The sequence below is a fragment of the Aethalodelphis obliquidens genome, unplaced genomic scaffold (genome assembly GCF_003676395.1).
Source record: "Aethalodelphis obliquidens isolate GAN/ISIS:26980383/991018 unplaced genomic scaffold, ASM367639v1 scaffold34, whole genome shotgun sequence".
NCBI lineage: Eukaryota > Metazoa > Chordata > Mammalia > Artiodactyla > Delphinidae > Aethalodelphis > Aethalodelphis obliquidens.
In genome coordinates this window covers 7,459,309-7,470,048 of record NW_020837978.1, presented here as the reverse complement: position 1 = coordinate 7,470,048, position 10,740 = coordinate 7,459,309, and positions in this window count along the sequence as shown.

Sequence of the window (10,740 nt, the reverse complement as noted above, 5' to 3'; positions counted from 1 at the left end):
ACCGAAAAAAAAAAAAAAAAAAAAAAAGAGCAGAGGCAGACTAAATGGCCATATGCATCTATATTCTATAACATCATGCAGAACATGAAGTAATTTGTGGAAGAGAATGGAAGAATTCTCACGCTATAATGTTGTACCACGTACCATGAGACAGCTATATAATAGGAGTTTGTATATGCATACCAAAATGACTGAAAGGAAATAATGGTTTTCTCTGATTATTATGAGTGTTTCTAAATTTTTCATCATGTTTACCTATGTTTTCTGAGTTTTTACAATGAGACTATTTTGCAATGAGAGAGAGAATGTAGGTTACTAATTGAGAAATGGCTTCCGGGTGTCAGTCCTGGACCCGACACTTACTGTTCAACCTTGAGCAAGTTTGAACCTCTCTGTGCCTTGGTTTCCTCATCTTTAAAATGAGATAATAATAGTACATCCACCTAGTAGATTTTTACGAAGATAAATGATTTAATCATACAAACATTAAGAACAATCTCAGGCACAGAGCAGGTACTAGAATGCGTTAACTAACTAGTCAATTTTTTTTGCGGTACACGGGCCTCTCACTGTTGTGGCCTCACCCGTTGCGGAGCACAGGCTCTGGACGTGCAGGCTCAGCGGCCATGGCTCACGGCCATGGCTCACGGCTCCTTCATGATGGCTTGACCAAACGGTTAAGCTTCAGGGCACGAAACTGACACATGAGATGCTTAGATGGTCCTACAGAAAATATAGGGGCCAGCTGTTCCAGCTGTTTCACTCCAAGAAGTCCAGGAAGAAGGCATCTCAGTAGGAGCAGTGGTCCCTGGTCTGGCAATAGGTCTCCTGACCAGTGGTGAGTGGGAAGTCGCCTTCTGCTCAGACTGGGCTTCTTGTCAGTGTCCATCTGGAACAGCTCTCAGCAGTGTGGAGTTGGGTCCTCCAGAGAAGAGCCTTTAAGTCACTGGGCTTAGTGGTCTCTCTCTCTCTCTCTCTCTTCTTTTTCAGCCGCACCATGCGGCTTGTGGGATCTTATTTCCCAGACCAGGTATTGAACTGAGAGTTCAATCCAGCACTGAGAGTGCTGAGTCCTAACCACTGGACTGCCAGGGAATTCTCAGTGGTCTGTTTTTAAGGAGTAATGGCTACCCCAGGGGAGGGGGTCTTGACATTCTTAGTTCATCACTCTAAGACATTTACAGTTCTACAGTGGACGTTTCAAAACAGCTACTATGGAAATTCGCATTGACTACTTAACATGTCTTAACACAGCTTAAATCCTGCAAGATGAGTAAGAATCATAACACAGAAGAAATCACATCATAACACAAGAGGTTGAGTGAGCCAATACGTGCACTGAGTTTTTTAGAGAAGCCAAAAGAAGAATTAAACAGCAAAGTCCTGATGACAGGAAGAGCTGAACAACTCAGAAACTAAAGACGGGAGATTTGGGTTTGAAACTCCAAGGGTCCACTGACATTTTTGTGTGGATGCGGCTTGTGTTTTGGTTCCCCAGTTTCTCCACTTGTTGTCTCTGTGCTTCTCCCTCTAGCTATCAATTCCCTTCCAGAAATGTTCAGGGTTTTCTCTGCTAAGCGACAGTGAAAGTGTGTATAGGAAACAGTCCTTGCCAAAACAAAAGGTCATCTAAACAACAAAAACAACATCTAAACATCTAAACAACAAAAAATTACTTACTTCAGTGTTTAAAGACGTGGCTGCTTACCTGGACATTTTCATACAAACCCGAAGACACTTTTACTGAATGTTGACCTCGTACCTTGCTTCGTAACTGGTTGCTTTGTCTACGTTATCTCTTTTCTAGCAATTGTTTACTAAACTATGTAAGCAAAGCAATCTCTTCTTAGGTGTTTTATATGATAATAACAACACATTACCAAAAAAGTGGTGTAGAAAATATGTTTTTTTGGTCCTCAAATATTCCTCCCTGACACACTCATGCATCTCTTTGACGGTGCTATTGTGGGATAACTTTGACATTTAGACCATCAGAAGTGAATGGGAGCTGACAACATGCTTTAACCTAAATTGTAAAGACTCTTGTCTGGCTATTCAAGTCAAAACCAGAGTTTACATAACCACCTAGCATGGTTTCTGGTTATGTAAAACGTGACTGACTATCTGAACCCTGGATCAAAAGCTTCCTCCACATGAATGGTTTAGTTAGGGGGGAAAAAAAGCCCAAGACTGAACTGTGCCAATGAAAGCATGGATCATTTCACATTTTGCTTTGTGAAAGAGCAGAAAGTAAAGACAAATGAGGAATATGCATGGGGCACATCAGAACATCAAGTCAGTGGAAAAAATAAGCCTGGAAAATGTGGGGGAGATAAGCAAGTGACTCAAAGAAAAGTCATGAGGACCTGGCAAGCTTCCAAGAGACTTTGAACAGCAGGGGAATAGAGATGCTTGACTTGGGGACAAACAGCTCCAAAGCTATGAATTCAGTTCCTCAAGTGTATATTGAGCCTTTACTAGGAAATGTGCACCTTCTAGGTCCAAAGTGCTGAGTGGGAGGAAGGTATAAAGAATAACGTGTTTCCCTCCTTGACTTCAAAGCAGTTATAGAGGTGTGTAGACACAAAGCCTTCACAGGGGATAAAAAAACCCAACAACATAAGAAGAGTGTCCAGTTGAATATGATAATGCCGAATATACAGAGGAAGTGAACATAAATATTATGGGCTATAAGGGACAGGTGAGATAGATGCTCATGGTGAATTTGAGATGTACAGTGCAGTAATGGGGACAATTTGGGTAGCTATAGAGGAAGAAACCAGGTGTTTCAGGAGGGAGTAGACGTTGGCAAAGTATTAAATTTGGGGACAAGCATAGCAAGTGTGTTGTCTGGAGACCCACCTGGCAGGGGTAAAGGGTGTGTGTTGTGGCCAGATCAAGGATGATGTCCAGTGATGTAATGGAGAGTTTGCCGAGAAACAACTGGCAACAGAAATAAATGAAAAGTCTCAGTGGTAGTGATACTTTATATTTCATAAAGGTACAGTGTTTGTTGAATGATAAAAATTAAGCAGAAAAGTGGCATAAAAATCGGTGCTTGTGTTATTAAGGGTCAGTGAACACTGAATGCATCACGTGGTCAAGGGCCATTTATTAACTTCCATGGGTCTCAGTGTTCTTACCTGTAAAATGGGAATAAAATGTGTATGAGAGTCATGCTTTAATGAAATAATACTGGGATAATACATAAATGTATTTATAAAATCTAATGCAACTGTAAGTTATGAGGGCAGGGCGGTGGTGAGTGTAAAAAAACATAGGCTTTGAAGTCAGATAACCTTGAGCAAAAATTCTTGCCCCTCTATTTACTTTTTCCTCTTTTTCCTCCCATCTGCCTCAGTTTTATTGTTTTTAAATTGGGGATAATAATATCTATCTTCAGGGCTGCAGTGATTAGAGTAAAAACATGGAAAGTGTCTAGCATAGAACAAGTCTTTAACAGAGGTAACTATTGTTATAATTAAGCCCTTGATAAGCTTAGCTGGCTTGTTATTAAGGGGATTTGTCTACTGAATCTGGGTGGATGGAGGGAAATTGAACAGAGGTTAGATACACTGTTTTCCATGGTTGAGTTTGAGCAGAGGCTCATATAGGTTAACATGCATCCCTTACACAACTGGATCAAGGAGAGGCTAGAGCACAGGTGACTCTAGAATGTCTATGTGAGCGGCATAGGACGGCAATCTAATTAGAAAAGGGAGAGTGGAATTGAGGGCATGACTTGAAGTCGCTGTCATGTAGAAATCATGTATGATTATTTGGGAGAGACTTTGAGGCTGATGAAGATTATGCGAATGCTAACGCCTTACAAAGACACTGTGGTCCCAAACACGTCCAGAGTGGAAACGTACAAGTAACGTAAGACCTTTCACTTACTGGGAATGCACTGCATTCTAGGGTCTAAATAACATGTGTACATGGTAACAATGCAAACTGTATCTTAGAGTTCAATGGCACTGAGACGCTCCACGTGGCAGCTCCTTTATTTCCATTCTTTACTCTTCTCCCTGATATGACCTATTAAAATATTTCTGGTTTCTGTTCTCCTGCTGGTAGTATTTTGAGACTTCTCTCTCTTAGATGTTAGATTTCCTGGATTACTTTTCTAGTCTCTTTATTTGTTTTAGCATGTGTACATTCTGCCAGAGTTGCCCAACTTTATTTTGGAAACCTTACATTTCTTTTTAGTCTAAGCAATTACACTTTTAATCCTTCCAAATCTATTTCTTATTTCTCTGATTGTTTCTTTTTCATAGTTTCTCATCATTATTTTCTAGATGTAATAGCTTCTTAGATCTCTCTTTATAATAATTGGATTTTTAAAAGCGCTTCTTCTGCTTTTGAAATTTTCTGTTTTCTCTGTGTTATTTTCCTTAGCTATCTTGGTCTTTTCCTTTCGTGCTGGTGTGTACTCTTTCTAGACCTGGTTGTCTTTGGTTGTATGTTTGCATGTGAGAAAGAAGCCTTGGCTGGTTGGTCAGGACTTCCTCCACTGGTGTGTGTGTGTGTGTGTGTGTGTGTGTGTGTGTGTGTGTGTGTGTGTGTGTGTGTGTGTGTGTGTGTGTGTAGGCTTTGCATTGGAAAATTGACTAACCTCACTTCACGGAAAGGTCTTACTTAGGGGAGCCAGCCAATCCGCACTGTGGAAACATTACTTTCCTCAAGTAATTTCCTCTGGCTTTGCAGCAGTGTTGAAGATATTTCACCCTAAGGATGATCTGCTGCCTAAATTTGAGGGTGGGAATAGGAGGTGAGGATGGGAATTTGGGCTGGTGTGTGAGAAGTTCAGAGATATCCTATTAATCTCCTGCTTCTCACCATCTCCCGGGTAGAATCTGCTGACTCTGAGCCCAGAGCCCTCTCTGGGGCTTGATGTTCTACTGGGCAAACTGCATCCTAATCCTTTTCTCCTCCCTTAAAGATAGTGGCTTCCTGCACCTCTTTCTTTTGTCTGCCTATTCTTACCCACTTTCCAGGTTCCAGAGCTTTGTTGAAATTGGTTGAAATCCTTCTTTGGTGGTGACTGTCCTCCTATTCTCTCCACTTTATGCTGGGTTCCTTTTTATACCTCTGTGCTTTTCTTCAGGAGGAACTTGGGAGGAACCCGAAGCAGATCCGTTTACACGGTCTGCGTTTTCAACTGGAAGTAGTTCAGGGAATATTTTACATCCCAAACTGCAACCTTGTCCAGCAGGTGTGTCATTTTTCTTTCACAGATGAAGACACAGAAAGGTCAGTATGATTAAGTAACTAATCCTAAGGTTTGCTAGCAAATGGCTAAGCTGAGATTCAAACTGGGTACAATAATTCTAAATACTCTTATTTCTCCCTAAAGGGGAGATTTGAGGAAACCATTTCCTTAACATGTGTAAGAAGGACTTTCTCTTCAGAGACAGGTCTGGGCCTTGAGAGAGACAGAAGCCGTGGAGGTGTGTGGGTGATCTCTGCAGTAAAGGGTAGTGAGTTCCACTGCTGACTTTCTCGCTAACGGGCCTTTGGCCTCTGTTTCTTTATCTAGGAAACAAGAGAGTGTGACAATCTAGTTGTTGATAGAACATCCTAGAGTTCTCTTGAGTTTTGCTGCAGGTTTTGAGGATTTCCTAACTGTTGTTCCTAAGAGAAGAAGAATCTTCTGTGAAAAAGTCAAGATAAAGCATAAAGAAGCTCATAGGAATGTAGAAAACGCTCTATTTCTCGGCAACCAAAACGCATTTACCAAGTACCTATAGTGCAAGGTACTCTATGCCTTGAGATGCCCCCTGTTTTTCGGTGGGGGCAGTGTAGGATTTTCCACGAAGCTAATGAAACTTAAGCTCCAGGGTTCTTCACTTGCACAAGTCACTTCTAAAATTTTATTTTTAATTTTGTGTTCTGAAAGAGATACCCCACATGGTATATCCTTCAGGACCTATAAAAGCTGTATCTTTCCCTGCTTGGCAGGAGCGTGGTGTGGCAGGGATGGAGAGAGAGTATCAGTTTCCTTGTGGAGTGGTAGCTCCACAGAGCAAAGTGCAAAAGGAAACAGGAAACTGACAATTCTCCCGTGAGTGTGATTTGCGGAGACTGCCAAGTCGGATAGTTCAGACGCAATGTCCAGTTCAGTCCTGAGTGATCTCCGTCGCTCAGTTCTCTATTACTATGGCTACCTCTACTTCCCTTTCCAAAGACCAGGTTTGCGTTAGAGCCAGTAGGCTGCCCACTCCAGAGCAAAACTGGGAAGTGTTCTTCTTTATTTTGGGGGAATGTACTGAAAGCAGAGGACCAAGCAGAATAGTTTAAATTGGAAATGTAAAGTGGCAATTCTCTGCATTTAGCTGATGCTGGCTCATGGGAGTAGCTTAGCTGAAATGTGGTCAGATATTTTCTCCTCGTAGATTACAAGTTTCAAAGATACTTTCCGTGCATTAGAATTTTCTAACTGCATTGCTGCTTACAGTGAGGCTGAGAGAACAAATTTCACTCAAGAAATACCAGTCATTTGAAAAAAAAATTCTTAGGGGACTTGCTAGAAAATTGGAAAGGGGACAAGGTATATCCACATACATATTAGAGTCTGCAAAACCATCAGGCTCCATGCCTGGGATGTCGGATGACAATAACCAAGACAAATGTGGAAATAAAGGCGGTAGGTTTTGTACAAAGCCACGCTGAACACACATTTGTTTTTACAGCTTTTCCTTAGATAAACCATCCAAGCTAAAGTAAAAAATTAAGATTTTTTTTTTACTTATGAAATAAAAATTTATTAAGCTAACACTCTGTTCCATGAAGTACAAAGATTAATAGGATACAGAAAGTTCCCTGAAGGTTATAGACTAGCCACATCTTCCATGGTTTCCACTGTTCCCAGAGACTACGATTATAAATCATTATTTACTCAATGTCATGGATACCCTCATTTCTTTATCTCTCCTCAGGCACTAAAGACTTCCTTTGAATCTCCTTTAAACATAGTTTTCACTTCCCCAGATTTCTTCCCCTTCTGATGGCCATGTCTTCTCACCGTGTCATGGAGTTACCCACTTCTGGCCTCCTTTCAAAATATCCTGAGGTTAATACCTCTCAAAAGCCAGCCAAGGCCTGGTAATTAGCAAGTAGTACTCAGCACAGCAAGTCTAATCTTCTCCATCCAATTCAAATTTGCTCTGGGAAGACTTGTCATTTTATTTTCTTTATGACAGCCATTCATGAAAAGAAGTTTTTTTATTTTAAGGAAATTAAATTTATCAACACTTTAAAACATTAAGATTTTTAAGGCAATATTTCAGGGGTATGTTTACATGGTGCTGGGGGCATTAATGATTGTGCAAATCGTTCACCACCATATGTGAGAGTGCTCACCATTCCCAGTGCCTCGGTTAGGAATCTCTCGGTTATGCGTGACAGCTGATGCATAAAGGTAATTTATTGGCTCACATAACTGAAGAATGCAGGACAGCAGACCAAGATGGGCTTCTATCAGCTCAGACAATGTCATTAAGATGGGATTTCCCTATCTCATCTCATAGTCTTTTCCATGTGTGGGTGTCTGTAGTGGCTGGATGGTTACAGCAGCCTTAGCCCGAGTTTGTTCACTGAAATACCGAGTTTAGGAGATCCTAGTGAAACAACTCAGAAAAGATTTTGTATTGAAAAGTGTATCAGTTAGGACTCTGCATGGTGAAAGCCATAGACAATCCAAGTCAAACTAGCCTCAACAGAAAGCTAATGTGTTGGCTCATGGAACCGGAAGCCCATGCAGGTTGTGACTTGGGGTGTAACTTGCTCTAGAACTCAAGTAACAAACAGAAGATTCCTGCCTTGACTGTGCTTTCTGTGGGTGCCAGCCACCTGCAGAGTCAGGTTCCTTTCATGGGAGTAAGATGGTGGCAGAAACCTATGCCTCAATCCTCATACTAGCGAGTGCAGAGGAAGAGTGAAGATTTTTCTTCTGCTGGGTTCATGTTATCCTTGAAGGAATCATTTTGCAGGGCAGATGGCCTATTTTGACCGAAGTAAGTCTACATGGTCAGCTGCTGGAACTGAGCCCGCCCCTGGAGACAATGCCACCCAAACCACCAAGGTGGCGCTCTGTAACCAGAAGGAAGGGGCAGGGCTATTGGGCAATGATGCCCAATGTCTGCTGTAAAGCTAATGCCCATGACAAGGGCCATGTTTTGTGAGTGACCAGAACATTAGCAGAGGGAAAAAAAAAGGGCAAAGAGAAGATGTATTAGTCAGGATTCTCCAAAGAAACAGAACCAAAGGAATATATATATATATATATTCCATATACCAATGGAATATACACATATATATTCCATTGATTCTGTTTAGATATATATATCTCCTAGAGTGAGATTTATCATAAGGAATTGGCTCATGTGATTACAGAAGATGAGAACTGCCATGATCTGCTGTTTGCTATCTGGAGACCTAGGAAATCTGGTGGTGTAAATTCCAGTGCAGGTTGAGGCCCACCCAAGCTGGGGAGGGTCATCTCCTTTACTCAGTCCACCAATTCCAATGCTAATCTCGTTTCTGGCAACACCCTCACAGACACAGCCAGAAATACTGTTTAACCAGATATCTGGGCACCCTGTGGCCCAGTCAAGTTAACACATAAAGTGAACCATCATAGAAGGAAAGGGAAAAAGGTAGAAAATGAGTATTTATAAAGTGCTTACTATATCAGCTATAGATCAGGCATTTTGAAATCCTTCAAACCACTCTACTAATAGATGAGATGAAGCATCATATCCAAGAGTCTGTAGACAGAAGTGATAGAAATCACATTCAAACTCAAGACTGCCTGTTCCATAGCCCATCAGGGATACTTTGCAGAAGTAAGAGCGTGAAAGCCTGGATCTGAATTATACAATGAGAGACGTATTACAGCTCTAGATGTATCATTGGGGCAAGTGGTTCTCAAAGTGTGCCTTTTAGGGCATCTTCTAGGTCCTTTCTCTTCCAGTTGAAAGCTGGATTTTCCTCAGCCATTTCAACCCAAATAATCCATCACAACAAATTAAGTGCAGAGCAGATATGAGAATCCAGCTGTCTTCTATCAAGCCAGATATTAAATAGATTTTCAAAAAATGTAGAACAAAGATGTTCTTCATGGTAAACTTTCTTTGATTTTGGAACAAAGAATTAATTTTTTAATAAAATTTATGTTATACTTGTTAGTATGCAATGGATTTATTATAGTTATTTTAAGTGATTTAATAAATAAAAATTTTAATCTTCTTTTAAAATTTCTAATATGATAAATATTGATAGGAATAAACTCTGTAAACAAAAGCTCTGTGGGATCTTTAATAAATTTTAAGAGTGTGAAAAGATACTGAGGCCACAGTGCTTGAGAACTGTTGAGGTTGCCCATCTCAGAAAGTAATCCTCAAGTAGAAATCTCCAGGTAGGTATTTGACCTTATCCTTCAGTTCTCCTACTGCAGCTTTGCTTTGCCAACAATTGGACTTCATCTTTTAAAAATGATGGGTCTGTTTTCCAAGGTAAAAATGACCTGGAAAACTAGAGCCTGAGTTCTTGATAGCTCTTTATTAGCCTTTGGGTTCAGACCTCTTTCCCACCCAAATTTATTTAGGGGAAAAAAAAAAAAAAAAAGACAAAATGCTTGATTTGCACTTTGGGAACGGAGTTACTGAAACACAAACTTGGTTGAGTCGGCTGAGAACATCATGTGCCCATCAGGACAGTGTGACCACAGCATGAAATGTGATGTGGAATATACTTTATTAGTGAAAAAGGGCCAAGGAAGAGTGAACTTCCGTGATGAACCAGATGACTATAACATGGTGTGTTTTAAAATTTTATTTAACTTTTTACCTTCACTCTCTGTTCCCAATCAGTCCTTGCCTGAGGGGGTCACAGAGAGTGAAAGCAAGTCCCAAGAAAGAATAGGAAGCTGAAGACCAGGAAATCCACAAATTAGATAATAGTTTCTTGAATTATCAAGAATTCTGGGTATTTCTAGATGTAGGAAATTGGCAAATGCTTAAATTGTTTTATGAAAGCTCTATCTAATGGTTGAGGCTCTTTTAAAGTTTCTTAACAATTGGGAGTATTATTTCCAGCTCAGACAGTTAGCAATTTAAAATTATGAAGAATGGCTTAGCCTTCAAAGCAAATTCCAGATTGTTTAATTAGTCATGCAAATTGCTGGATGTTACTCATCATACAAGAAACAGGATGATTTATTAGTTTTGAGCTAAATTAAGCCCCTTTCAGGCTTTCATGAAAGGGCCAAAGTCCATTTGATTTTCAAGTTTGCGTCTGCGGCAAATCACATTTACAAGATTTTGGAATTCTAAATGAATCTAAACTTTGAATTTAGGAAGCAGAGTCTCATCAAGGTTTGCTGCAATAGAAGCACTTATAGAGGCTGCAGCTATGAGCTGATCTCGAGGCCCTGGAGATCTTACCAGTGGGTTGTTGCAACTGAAATTGAGGCTCAGAGAAAGAGGCCTCTATACCTGGGTCTCAGGATGAAAGTAGCCGGAGGGATCTGAGGCAGAATTGACTGTGGTCTGGAAGAAGCAGAATGACTTGAAATCTGCAGTGCAACACACACTATAATAGAAATAGGATATATTTTAGGGACAAATTGTACTTAGTGAAAAGAATTCAGGTACAATAGCTGATTATATTGCAGGCCAGCTGTCATCTCTAAATTGTCCTTAGAATTTAATACCCATTAAAAATTCAATTTGGTACATT